At 32.1% G+C, this 15,613-nt stretch overlaps 1 protein-coding gene across 23 annotated transcripts in view; it reads right to left on the reverse strand.

The window, feature by feature from the left end:
• LOC128211285 (dopamine receptor 1-like) overlaps positions 1–15,613 on the reverse strand; it is a 342,707-nt gene that overhangs the window by 246,072 nt on the left and 81,022 nt on the right. For 3 of the 23 annotated variants that reach the window (XM_052915929.1, XM_052915908.1, XM_052915916.1), the window contains exon 1: positions 183–432. The exons of the other annotated variants lie outside the window; for them this stretch is intronic. The gene's annotated coding sequence lies outside the window, so the exon portion shown is untranslated. Of the gene's footprint in view, positions 1–182; positions 433–15,613 lie in introns of those variants that run through there. 23 annotated transcript variants of the gene reach the window in all.

Below are 15,613 nucleotides of genomic sequence, written 5' to 3' on the forward strand. Positions count from 1 at the left end.
GCTGTTTGTTTGCGGTAAAATTAGCTCATTGAGATTCAATTTCACACGCACTGAAATAGCGAAAGGAGAAAGAGTTTGACATAGATGAGATGTACGTTTCTCATTTATTATTTATACGTGTGTATGCAACCACAATGCTAACATACCTTAAACAATAACACCATACAACAGATATAACTTACATTTGACAGATATTTAACATCCTAACTCCCTCTATTATATTCTTTCCTTAAGGTAATGTCCAAAATATTCCGACAGGCAACTGAAGTTAAGCACCGCCTACGGCAATAGAGTTCACACAGTTCTTCCACTGGCCGAGGATACAAACGAAATGCTAGCACATTCACTCATATTAAGGAAATAAACATTCGCAAAGAAAATCCGAGATTTCTCTTTTCTAATCAAACAAATTATCTCTGTGTCTAAGCCGTGTGGTCGGTTAGTTTCCAATAGTGGCATCATTATCAGCTAACTTGTGATGAGCAAACCTTGTAAGTATTACACTGCCAGTATGAAGCGTATTTTGTATCTTAAGGAAACAGCAATAATACCAGCAAATAATCGCTATATTTATTTATGTAGGCAATCTGACATTTATTAGTATATGGATTTAGCTAAATTACCTAAACACAGGGACAAACGAAGGACCGTGTTTTTTTTAAAAAAAGTACACGATTCACCTGCACTTTGTCGTTCAGCTATCGAAAACAAATAAAATTGGGTTTCCACATAACCGTTTAAAAATAAAGTGCGTTTCATAATTCAACAAAATAAATCATAAAAAAATACAAAAACAAAGTTCTATTAAAAATGGATAAAACGTTATTGCACTGTTGTGTCAAGGGTGTTTCGCTACAGTTTTAATTTTATTATTGATTTAATTAACTTTCTAGTTTTTACTAAATAGACACCTAACCTCTCTTACACCATTTTAAAGTAGGTTCATTTCTAAAATTGATATATTGCTTGTTGGGTCTAGTGTTATGCCCATGGCGAACATTATGTTAACGATACATAAGTACAAGATGGTAGTCGATGACCACTCGGCATAACATAAATATTGTCCATTGACGGTATATTCCCAGAGGGTATTTTTAACGATAGCACAAAATGAATCATACAAGATATAAGATATGTTTTTTTAAATATAATGCAGATACCAATGCAAGTCACAGAGGCACATAGTTCGTAACTCATTAAACATCGATGATTGTATCACACCATATAAACATCAATAAGACTGCATAACACTGATATGTTTAAACGGAGTATATAATGCAATAAACCGATTATTTATACGTTTGTTAAAGTGAACAACGTGACTAACGAAATCATATATGTTTATAGATATGATTTAATAACTCCTTTGCACACGTAAATGTAAACAAGAGCAGGGTTGTTACAGATCTACTCGACGGATTTGGTTTTGTAATATTTGGTTAAATCATAGCAATAAAACAAACTGTTTTCTATTGCTCAAACAAATATTTTGTAACCAGAATGTTCAAACCTAGTTTTATATTGTTAATTCACAGAGTAAAAAGGAATACATTCCGTTAAGTTTAAAAAGCAAATAAAATTTGTTTGAACATATACAGAATTTCATTCAACTGCTTTGTCAAGATTTAGATTTATTGTCCGTTCAGCATACATAGAAACTGGAAGAAACAACAACACTGTTAGAGAGAACGTAAAATGTAAAATATATTAATATACCGAACTGTTGAATCAAAGTATCATTTCTTTGCATATTTGTCCTCTATATACTGATCTGAAAACTGAACATAACCTGAATCGATATCTTAACACTTACTTAAATACATTTTGTCGAGCACGTACATTCGGACTTTTAGGAATATTTCAAAAATTGTATTTAAAGACTTGACAATACGTACTGATACTCTTCCTGCCGTTGCGTCCCAATATCTGTCAAGATACTGCTTGTTTCTTTTGTATTTGATTTGTTCTCCTGTCGTACGTTTTTCGGTTGTGGCCGTTAACTCGTACTGTTGTTGATTAAATTTGGAACAAGTGTGAGGTTCTCGCCATACAAACTAGTATACGACCCCAGTAGACTCATGTTCTAGTCACCTCGTGTTTCACGAAACATTCCAAGGTGGTAATCCTATCTGTTATCGATGAAGATGTTGATGGATGTAGGGTCTGTTTGTAGTGTTTTTAATTGTGTAGGTGGTAATAATATGTGCGTGTCTCTAATTCATTGTCGTTTTGGCCCTTGCCTTGTGTCTGTTTTTGTGTAGCCATCTTCGTTTAAATTATGATAATTGCCTTTGATGAAACGTATGTATTTGTTGATATTGCCAATAAGCTGAAACTTATTTCACGGTATTAATAGTATTGCTAACGCTACTTTAAATTTCTTCGTTGCTAATGATGACTGATGTAATGACAATGACTATTCTGATTAAAACAGTTATACACTCTCAAAATTTGTAACGCCTCCTTCCGTCGGTCAGTCCATATATATTAATGAATTTGTCTAAATAATTTTTAAATAAACAAACATACCAATTAAATATATAACTGTGATGTAAATATCGATAAACGTATGGCTCTTGTTTTACCTTCTTTTAAATTCAGAAAATGGATTTACGTTTTATATCTTTGGCACTTGCACGCTTTTCAACAACCGAAACCTTGTGGCTTATTGTTCCATGTGTGCCACTTGGCATGAAGTATTTTAGCGAGCGATATGATCTAGATTTCTAAAGTGTGATATGTTCTGTACCTACATTACATCATTATATTGTGAAAATTTGCGTATCATAGAAATATCTGTACCATTAACTTATGTTTTCTTCAGAATAGTTAACGATGTGCTCCGGCGGTTACTGCATGTTTTACATTGACAAATTTCAATATTGCTTACTTCTCTTGAGCCATCTAGTTTAGATGTGTGTGCTTTTCTCGTGAATGCAGTAAAAACAACCTTATGTCTTACATTAATCTTTGCATAGTAGGTCAATTCAAATTAAGCTTGCATTGGTATGTGTTCATCACTTTTCAAATTATTTAAAACATGTTTGTTACGACGACTACTGTTCTTTTAAAACTCAATTTTTTTTATTTGAATGAGTTATTTTAAGAATGGACAGTCTTTGTTAAAATTATGGACAGTCAGTTGAATAAATGTTACACAACTATACTATAACCTTCCAAGAGTTCAAAAGAACAATGGGATACGTTGAAGATTATCGTTATACGAATCAAATGGTTTGAAGGGACATTTAAAATTTTGATAATACATATTTGCTTATTTTTATTGGAATCGGAAAAATACAAGTTTGTACGTCACGGAGAATTAAACATTTAGTTAACACAACACTGTGTGAGTTTGCAGCTATAGTTTTAAGACAATGAGAGGTGAAAAGTACGATGTGTGTACATAATTTTTAGTAAGAGAAACGCCTAAACCTGTATATTATTCTTCAGAAAAACATCCGCAGTCATTTGTAAATCTGACCGTCCTTTATCTGACATAATAGGAAGTTTTCGGCATTTTACTTCTACATTAAAAGAAGAGAAACAAATGAAATACGGAGGTACACTCAATAGACACACAAATGAATTCAGTCACAATTAACGGCATTGACAGTATAGTAATTGAGCATAGGAAAGTTATAAAAGAAAATTAAGTCACAACAATGATATACATTAACTGTCATTTATAAACCCATTCAAGATCGCGGATGTTATTTCAACGCACTTTTGGTTAGAACGGCAAATATATCGCGGTGAATTGGTATGAAAACATGTTTAATCACTTAAGTCAAGCCTCCTAAAAATATAAGAAATTGCATGATCCAAAATGTTTAAAATAAATGTTTGGTTTGTAATGCGTGTTACATACATTATATTTTATTTCAATCATACTATTACGCATTTAACAACATTCCAAGGCAATCATTTAGAACGTTATGGTTATTTATTGACGTTCTTTAATTGCTAACATTCGAAATATACATGACTGTAGATCCCTGGAATCCTAGATTAGAACTGTAAGCATATGGTTCCTGTTCAATATGATGCGCATTCTTAATGGCCACGTGATACCATTAGTATTTTTACATTACATAATAACGCAATTATTGTGACAATAAATCAGGTGGACAAAATTGCCGAAGAAGAACAATACATTGGTATATTAAAGCAGTCTCAAAAGCTATAATAACTCAACATGTGTAGATATTGTGAATATTTGTAAATACTTATGCATACTTCTGCGAGTTAAGTTTCTATGCATCATACCGGACAAATGGATTTTCACTGAGTACTCCGTTTTCCCCAGCATAAATAAACAAAACTCTCTCACAGCATTGTGCCAACGAGAGTGACTTGGTATTAGTTGATATAACTTTCTTCATAATCGTTGTAGAATACATGCCACCATCTCTAAGCAATAGCGACCATCATGTAATTTCACAAACGTCATAAGCAATGACATTTTACACAAGCTTAAAGTAAGAAAATGGTCATCCATAGTACAGCGCAATGAATGCTGGTGTTATCTGCTTTTATTGGGCAGTTCATGTCACATGAACAAATCGTACAAATTAAACCTTTCGGAAAGTAACATGAACCTCGTCTTAGCAAATTCAACGTTTAAAATTATGTCATCATATCGACAGAGTTGTACAAACCAGAAGGCAAAACAAAATGCTATGATAAAACAACAATACATAATTTATGCCGTCGAATATTTTTAAAGTATCAAAACGAAATTAATTGAAACGAATATTCTCTTATACATGAGGTGGTAATACCATTAATGACCATGGATTAAAAACCGATATTGTGTTTCGAAAGTATGTCGTAATGCTTATTGAAAAGCTTGATACGATTCTCAGTTAATGATACCTTGATCCTTGCATTAGCAGTTTAGCATTCAAATTTTTACTATGGGAAAAAACATACACGCCCGAACATACTCAGAATCTTATGAAAGCTGATGAGTTTCAAACATCATTTATTTTTACATCCTGAGGCTAATTTTAAACACAGCTTACATTAACAGCTCAATTTACGCTTATAACAACATTGCTGGGGTATCTTTACAGATTTACATGCAGCTTTTATGATAGTTTTATTGATGTTTATAAACAAAGAGATCTGCCTGTCTGCAAATTCAATTAGTGTTAAAACTGCTTAGTATTAAAGCGTGTTTCGAATTTGATAGCTTTTATATTCGCTTGAATATAATGAAATTCATGTATTTCGAAACGTTGAGTTTTCAGATTTGAAAAACGTCTATTATAAACCTCTATTTATGACTAGATTATATGATATCAATTTTCTTTATCAATTATTTAACATTTCTGCATTTAATGAATTCTTCGCCGGGATGATAAGCATCAACTGTACCGCTTTTAAATGGGGTAAAGATTCATTGTACTTGCGAGGGCGAGGTGTTTGATGTTTACACCGTTTCCTCCAGTGTGTATTTAACAATACAATAAAAACACAAGGGACAAGCCCAGTAGCCAATTACCATGTTTAGAGGCACAACGTTAAGACATAAACGTCACGTCAGCAGAGACAAAAACGTGCAAACAAGGTTTTCCGACGTAGTATATTCAATTTACATTTTTCACAGTGTTAGATGCTGATATTGTCAGTGTCATGCCAAAGATATGAATGGTTGCTTGTAGGTAGGGATTGAACAAATCATAGGAGAAACCATATATTTGTTCTTTTTCTGATAATGTCAGCAACATATATCAGTTCTTAAAAGTACATGATAAATTAAGTACCCCATTTTATTAATACTTTCCAAACATTTTTCGGGCAAACTTAGATAAAATATAAAAACATTTGTTACCATGCAACTTATATTACTATATACATATTTGTCCTAACAACAGTGCTGTTTAAAATGTCTACTAATATTATCCTTGGCAGAATCGAACATTTTACAGTGGTATTTCAACTAGCGGAACCTAACGCGTATATGCTTACCATACAGCCGGGAAACTAGTGCATGTTATCGTTTCTTATCGATGTCACTCTTTGAAATTGTAAGCATGAATATAAACTTTCTTTGCTTATACATTTTCTAATGTGTAACGTACTTTATACTACATGCTTGTACTTCCAGGTCACCACTTTATTGTTATGTATTGATGATATGTTATATAATGAGTTCAATGACTTTGAACTAGTTTATTTATATATTTGTATCAGTTTAAGAGATGCAATATTTTTCACCGAGTCGCATCAAAAGTAATAATTAACGAGTGGCTTTTTTTTATTTCATGCTTGTAATTTAAAAAAAAATTCAATTGATATTAATTTTATTCAATTAATTGATTTAATTGATAGTTTAACCAAATTTAGTCACATTGGAAAATAAATGAACCTCATTGCAATTTTTCCTGTCATTATATGCGTTTATGTTTCTATTTTTTCAAGGAAACGGGTAAAATCTGAGAGGACAGAGAAATTTTATTTCAGTAAACTCACTGTATCAAACGGTAAATTTATCGAGATATAATCCACTGTTACATTGTGATAGCATGAAATAAATGCAAAAACATGCAACCTCAAACTTGTTTTTTATACGTTTAACTCATATTCAATTGGATTACGTTCCGCCATTCTGTGAAAATCCGTTACTTCTTATGCTGATACATTTTAAAGTGGCATGCTTAGGTGTAGTATTTAATTGTTTGTTCACTATTAGATATTTTTTGGACGAGTACGCAGCTGGAAAATCATATTGGACGAGCCGTAAAGAGAGTCCAATATGCTTTTCCCAGCTGTGTACGAGGCCAAATATATCCCGTATTGTACAAAACAATTTGAAATAAGTTATTTATTCTCTACCCTCATTATTTCAAATATTTTGACCACAGTCTGACCTTATGTTTGTAAACAAAAAATAATTGTCAACTTACTTGCTTTTGTTTAAATGTTTAAATAAATATTACTGCGTTTGAAATACATCCCAAAATACGTAAAAACGTCTCTTCCCACAGATTCAAGTTTATACAGTAACTTTGAAATAAAAGTATATCTATCTAAATCGCATCTGCATCTTTTCTGATATAGTAAATGCGATAAGTATAAGTATAGAATAGTATAGTATAGTATAGTTTATTTACATATCCCCTTTTAAAACGGAACCAACAGTCGATCAAAGATCAACGATAGCTCACTTTATGAAAAATAACAGTTTGACTTAGGGCATATAAGATGGCATACTTGCAGAGTTGCAATCAATTCATTTTCTTTCACATTACACAAATACATTTTGCAGAATACTTGATACAAGAACAACGGGAAAGCAGGGTCTATTTTCAGACATTATCAGATTCAATTTGACAATGTTTGCATACATCGCACTGCTTAAATATATAAAAAATGCCTTATAAAAATCTGTACAGTTTATGACAACCACTGATGTTGTGATATAATGCCGTTTTGTAATTATAATGATACGCAACGTAACCACATGTGAGGGCTGGCAGAGGATTAACATAGCTTTTTGTTTGACGCTCATGGAACAATCGATTGTTGTTCTCTGCTGCTAGTTTTGACTTTTATTCTGAAGAAATACATACATGGAAATGATCATGACCCAAAATAAAAGATAGAATCAGAAGAGATCAGGCTATTTCAAAGCATGACATGTCTAAAAAAGGCAGGGTTAGTTTCGTGTCTTACCCATTTATACTGCTGTAAATCAGTGTCTTGTTTCAATTAAGTTACTGTCTATGATGACAAAATCATGATGTATAGCCTATTTCCCGAAGGATAGCAGAAACTTCATAGGCGAATAGTACACTTTATTGTTGTGCTTTCAGAAAGAAGTAATTACCGATGTGTGTCTGTTAATTTGTATTGAACCAACTATGATTTATTTCAGGGGTGGTGTTAGCAATATATTAAAAATTATTATTCTGCCTTAAACGAACAATATGACAAACACTTGTGATATATTTTATGGATTATTGATTATGTTTAGAACAAAAACGATTAAGATAAAAAAATGTTTTCGTAGAACAGAACACCTTTGTCTTATGTAAATGTGTTCTAGATTCATAATCAAATGAATGTCATTATTTGGAATTAAATTTGATATTTATAAAGATTTATTGGTCAGTGTCGACTACTAAGTACTGACACGATGTTAACTATAAATTGCAACTATTTTCAATTTATCCTTTATATGTCAATAATATGAGCCGCTCACTGCATAATATAGGTGATATGATGAAATATTTATATGAAAATATAGCACAAAAAATTAAAGAAATGTACGTTTAAAAAAAATGTTCTATTATATTCCGTCCTGACTTGATGTTAACTATTATACCCAATTTGAATTGTAAAATAATAAACGTTATGTACAATAAATATAGGTCTGAAAGTAGTGTTACGTTTTTAAAAAGCTTTGTCATAAAAAATCAAATACTTTAAACGATGACGAGCAACGTCGTCACACTGTGAAATACTGCATGTAATGACAGCATGGAAACAACAATCGGTTTATACGTAAATCTGTAAGCGGAAACATTGTAAACGAATGCGTTGCACTTACTAACTTCAATCATATAGAGAAAATGCATATGTTGTTACATTAACCTATGTCGACTTGGATGAAAAAGCTGATTTAAAATTTAGTTATTGTTTTCTTTTAGGCCCAATTAAGATTATTAGGTCATTAAACCTGTAAACTGCCTTAAGATGTGTTCAACATGAAATGCAATTTAACAACTGTACTCTGAGAATAGCCGTTTCGTAAACATTGCAAACCCATTATATGCCATTAAGATTCCACTTCTTTGTCTATATGCTGTATGTGTTTGTTTAAACGTTTCATATTTACTATATTGTTATGCATGAGAAGGTCGAAAACAAATATTTAGCACTTTAACGTATAGACGTAAACGTTAAAACATGTTAGGCATGCCGGTCATTGTTAGGCATGCCTGTCATACATGAACCTGAACAATAGTTTCAGGTAATAATCTACTGGAAAGAATAATAAGTTCTAAGAACTAAGAAACTTTAACTCACACATTGGAAAAAGCAACACCTATTTCTTTCAACTACATATTTATGGGGAAAAGCGAATTTAAATATAAATAAATATTTATTTATTTCGCAAAAAAATAGCGAGAGAAGCGGACTTTTTTCTTCTTCTAAAACTCAATATGAAAAACTTTGTTTTCAACATTTTGCGCTCTGAATTATAATTTGCATATCGACAATTGAACAATGTTCCATATCTTTCGACTTATTCAGTTTTGAGTATGCATGCAAAAGAATAAACCAAATTATACTGATGATATTTTAACATTGCTTAGTCTTGAGACACAAGGTAATACGAACGACACAAACGTATATACACCACAAACAGCCTACACACGCAGATATTAACTGTAAGGGATCAATAATCGGATGCAGGAATCATCCTGCAAACAAGTCAGCAACAGCGCATACTCTTAAAACGTACGATGCAATCTTTTAAAAACAGCATTCTGACAAAGCTCGCCTTAGCAATTTCAAGGTTTAAGACCACTGTCTTCATTTTGTCTCATAACGAATGTATCATTACACAAACCAGGAATTAAAATTGGGATAAAACAGAATAATTCCATAATATGGATATATGTGTTGTCGAAAAATCTTCTAAATATCAAAACCGAATTATTAAAAAATACGAACACATTACATAAGACACATGTGGTATCATTGGCTCTCAACGGTAATTGTAATCTAATAAATGAGGCTATTTGGTTGATTGAAGTTAACGTAACTTTTTGTGAGTATCGCCACAGATACCTGGATGGGTATTACCCTCATGATCAGGGATTTTAGACTGAAATCGAATTTAGAGGGTATGTCGCCATGCTGATTAAAGAACTTTGATAAGGTTTCCTCAATTTATGACAACTTGATACTTGACTTAGCAGTTTAGCATTAATCAATTTACATAATGGACACAAAGATCATCAACGCCCGATAATACTCTTTCGTATTTGATGCAAGCTTATTAGTCTGTATTTACGTCCCGCAGCAAATTTAATCTCGGCTCCAATTAACAGTTTTATTTTCGCTAATAACAACATTGCCTGGATATCTTACATGTTTACATACTGCTTTTATGATAGTTTCATAGTTGTTTTAATCACAGAGAGTTGCCAGTCTGCAAAATTCAATTAGTGGTAAAACTTTAAGGTTTTTATCAACCTCAGATATTTTGAATAGTTTGCCGTCATATTTCGAAGCAAATAGAATTATCAGATTTTAAATGCATGAATGATTAACCTTGATTATTCAACAACCTGGAGTTTTGATATTTTTTATTAGGCTTTTAGGTTTTAAGTTTTTTTTTTTGTTCATATAACGGTAATCAGAGCAGTGCCTGTTGTGGTCCCGAATGAAATAACATGAATAAACCTGATTAGGTTTCCAAATGAAGTTATTTAACATTTAATTTCATTCAATGTTTCCATACATTATTTGCAACGACACTAGTACAAATAAATTCGTATTTATTTCCGTACGAAATTAGAACTCAATTTTCTCAATTTACAATTTTAACTACAAGGTGTTTGCTAAATTCACACGAAAGTATGAAAAACACTGTTTTATATTTCACTATTAAACATATCCCAAATTGCACTTTTATTGCATTCAATACAGATATGCTGTTATAAATAGGTGCTCAGTTCTAATGGCGGTTCGACCTCACACGTTCGATTGATGATCTTTTAGTACTAGAAGTATTGTCGTTTTTCGTAATTGATTGTTATCTTTAAATCTTCTCTCAGACAAGGTGTAAGAGTGCGTTTCGAAATTCGAGTCAATTTCTTATGCGAGGATGGTATGCATAAAATGAATCGTTGTTTAATGCCGATAAGAGTCATTGTACGTAGTGTAGTGTTGCATGTTTAAGGTGTCTTTTTCATTGAGTAAAACAACAGCGACAAGCCCAGTAGTCAACATTAAAATGGTAACCCTGTGTAGAGGTAAAGGGAACCGACCGCTAAACACAAACGTTTAATTACAACAAACAGACCACACACGCATCTAAATTCCTTTAACAATTAAGGGTTATGGGATAACTTCCTAGGAACGAAACTTTAGTTCCCTGGAAAATGAGTTTACTGGGTGTTTACTGGTTTAAATGCACATAACCTCACAATTTTCCCATCATACTTAACCCGCTGTTCTGTGATACTATCGTTACTTCTTATTTTGATACAATTTTAAAGTTGTATGTTTAGGATCATAAGTTGATATATTAGTTGTTCTATGTTTCTTTTTTGTGATTTTTTGTTTGTGTGAATTATATCTTAGGCTTTAACCATTTGGCTACAGAGCTTGTTTCTGTAGTTTTTCATATGACTATATATATTTATATATAAATATATATAATTATTTTTATTACGACGTTTTAAATATATATTTAAATAACGATTTATGTGTGATTTTTCAGGAGAGTCATAGCTATTGAAATGTTTCTGTTATAAGCAAATACAACTGTGAAAATAAAATGTGTTATGTTTTAATTACGTCTCGACAGAAGGTTAACATGTTGGTGTTTTTCTGAAAGAAATTCTCCCGAATAAACCAAGTTATGCATTAATCTCACTTCTGCAGCTTATTTCTTATATAAAATGTGATTAGTGTTGGTACTGTTAGGTTATTTAAAAAAAATACATACTTTTATGGTATGGGAAAGTCCATCATTGACGTTCTTTTAATGCCTCTTTATTCAAACGAAACCGAGAGCCGCCAAGGCATAATCCATTTTTTTTTAAAATGAAAATGCAAGGTTGACATTGAGATTTAAGGCAAGAAATGAAATTTAATCATTGTATGAGCAATTCGCGTTGCAGTATACTTGAAACAAGAACAAACAGAAATGATATATAAATTGTCAGATATTATCATTTGTTTGCATACATTGTTAGATCCCTTGATGGAAATGTGCATACAATGTTGCACTAATAGCATCCTGATAAAAATATTTATGAATCCTGCGGTACTTAAGCGTATCTGGTAGTTCTCTGAATTGTGAATTGATACACGATTCATCAAACTTGTTACTGCTTTCAAATGAGTTTCTTAAGAAATGACAAAAAGGGTCTAGTGAATATATTTAAGTGTGTTATTTAAGCTGCACATTGTTTTTTTCCTTCTTTTTATGGACCATCGCAAATGTCCATTCAAAAAGGTTTTAAATGATTAATTATTTACCATTCGCGTCTTCGTATGAACTAGAACATCACAGATTTAGTTTGTAAAATGCTTAGGGGTCAGCAACAATGTATTTCCTATGCTCTAATCGCAGATTAACAAAATGCGATACAAAACAGATTGCAAAACGCTCTTCTACTTGTACGTCTACTGCATTTGTGCTTCATTGTCGTCTGCTTGCGAATACTTACAATTGTAAAGCATGCTCTCGTGATTCGGCGCTTTTAACTCAAAATTGATATCGTAAACGACATTAAGATTTAACTGCAACTTTACCTCCTTATACGGGAGGCTACTCTTTAAAGCTTCGAAAACAATCCATAATTTAGATGGTTCGCTTGCAAAGAGTGTCCGTTTTGACAAACAGAACAATAATGGCACGGTTGTGTTGTGTGGCAAGTAATGAATGTTTAATCTGTAATTCAATTCACCCACTCTTTTACGTTTATATATATTTAGTTATTGGTCAACAACTGATATTGTTTGTAAGTCAACATATACTGTTTGAGCACAAATACAGTTATAATTCTATAGACTTGGTTAAAACGTTTGACCTTGACATTGTACTATTGCATCATGTGATCAGAACCAACAACCGCTTGTTAAAGATCTCTACAGGGGTATTATCGGTTGAAGCATTTTGCAGAATAACTATTTCGGTAATCAATGACCTCCCCGCATTACAGTGGTATTGTCCGTAGACGATCTAGTCCCAGAGGGTATTTATAACGAAAGCTCTAAATAAATCACATCAGACAAAAGATTTGTGTCGTTGAATATAAACTAGATATAAATGCAAGTAGCGATGGGATGTATTATACGAGGATTGTACAATATTAAACACCGATGATTCTATTGCGCAATTCATACATCAATTTCCCAAATAGTTTCTCGGTTTAACACAGGATATACGAGACACTCGCTGATGAAGAATAAAATGAAATACCTATATTTTGCTATTAAAATACTGTCATTGAACGATCGGATGTTGATGACGTACATGAAAATGAATGTTTCCCGAAATAAAATATAGAATCAGAATGATTCGAGCTTTTCGATAGCACGACATTCTTATGAAAAGGCAGGATGAGGGTCGTGTCAAACACATTTTTACAGCTGTAAATCAGTGCCTGGTGTCAATTAAGTTCCTGTCTGTGATTACAAAATAATGATGTATCACCCATTTCCCGAGGGATAGAAGAAAATCCAAAAGCGTATAATTCACTTTATTGTTGTGCTTATTGAACGAAGTAATGACTGTATAGGAATAACTATTACGTAAATATTTGTTTCTCCTTGAAGCTGTTGATCAACTCATCCGGATATATGTACAGACTACAACAAATTTATATTTAGGGAAATGCTTTTTCTAACAATTATGTATTCAGATCTCATTTTACGACACTTTTGATTGCAAAGAATCACGAAAGGTTATAATAAAATAAAACTATACCGATTTTATAAATAGAATGTCAATACTGAGACTATTTCAAATCAAGGATTGTATTTGAAAGATTTTGTTACGAAATACAGATACATCTTTGTAAATCAATATGAAAAACAATGAGTATTCAAAGTAAGTCCTCCTTAGGACAAATGTATGTCGCAATCCAAATGGTTTAAACAGTTTACATATATTTTCTTATTTTCAGTCATTTTAAATATAATTTCACAGCATCACCTTTGCAGATCTTTCAAATTTATGGTTATTTGATGACCTTCCCTAATTACCTTGCATGTTAAATATAAATACGGCATTTCCCTTTAATTACAGCTTTGAGCTGAAGCGCTAGATACCTGTTACGTATGATAGGCAATGCTAGTAACCACATAATAACGTAAGTACTTCTACAACGCATAACAACGCAGATAATAGTACAGGCTTGGGAAAGGTCAATGATAGACGAGTCCACTAGGGTTTTTTAATAGGTTGATACGCACGCAATCTCAGACTTCCCCCTTTCTGTTCTTATGACGGAGACCAAAGCAATTACGTAGGAGGTTTTATATGAAATTAAGAAATCCAGATTAAACAAAAAAGAATGTCATACTCCTCTTATTATACAATTAGACATTTTTCTCACTTTGAATTTAAGCGCAGCGATAAATCCATTGACTAAATTGGCATAAGGCCGCATGTTAACATTAATATAGCAGAAAATACATTTATCTTTCAGATTTGCATGTAATATATCTTCTAGATGGCAGTAGCATACTCTATCTTAGACATACGGAGTATATCATTGACAAAATACTGGCTGCTTTTGTCATTAAATCAAAGCGTACAACAATCAAGCTTGCTTTCACATTTATAAACATAATCTAATAGTTAAAGATTCCACATAATGATGTGAAATGACTGGAATGGAATGTTCAGTTTTTTGTATCCCAGGATTGACAAGTAGCCTGTATACGCACAGCTTTATCATTATTTATTGCCTTCAATAAAGCTTTTAAAATCTAAATCAGTGCTCAAAAGACAAAAGACGCAGTATATTATGTCTGCAATGAATGAAAAAAAAATTCCCGCGCATTTGTCTAGTTTTGTGTTTTGTAATTTCAATTTTCGTACGTGTTGACGATATAAATCAAATGTATCGAGATAAAAACCAGATAACAGATCTCAAGACGCTTTACCATTGTGAAAAATTACCGCTACTTTTACTGTTTATCCATTTCCAGCTGACATGTTAATGATTGTTATTTTGTATCCATTATTTGTATTGCAATCTTGCGAAAAAGAATAATTTCTTCAAAATTTCAACATAAATGATTTGTTGTGATAATTATAAACTCTAAATGACTGGTTTCCTCTATAACATGTGTGCTAGTCTCGTTATTTCTTCATTTTCTTGAAGTGATACTCGTATTTAAAATCAATACATACTATGTACACATGTGCAAACATATATTTGGAGTGTTACAACTTTAGCTGCTTACTAAATAATGCCTTTTGGGAAAATATTGATTGCTGATAACAAGATTATAACCGTGTATTGAATAGCTGAAGTCGCACAAGGTATAAATGACTGATGGGTTCTTAAAGATTTACAGTGATCAAATTTCGTATCATCAGATAGAAATAACGTGTGTTCTGCATCTTTCGTTCGAACTGATCACGGTCTCCTTTTTAAGAACCATTGTTTACCATATTTATTGATCCTTGTCGGTTAATAAATAAAAATATTTAATTGTGGTACTCTTTCTTTTGGAGTGAGGGTGCATCTTACACTCTGATTCTGCAGTGATATACTATTCGTACAGCAGTATATAAAAGAACAACAGAAGCGCTAAATCCTTATTTCATAGGCTTTATCAGATACCATTTACATACATTGCAGTTTTAAGAAAAGCTCAATCTGATTTAAAGATGTGCATACAT

This window comes from Mya arenaria, chromosome 12, assembly GCF_026914265.1.
Source record: "Mya arenaria isolate MELC-2E11 chromosome 12, ASM2691426v1".
NCBI classification, from domain to species: domain Eukaryota; kingdom Metazoa; phylum Mollusca; class Bivalvia; order Myida; family Myidae; genus Mya; species Mya arenaria.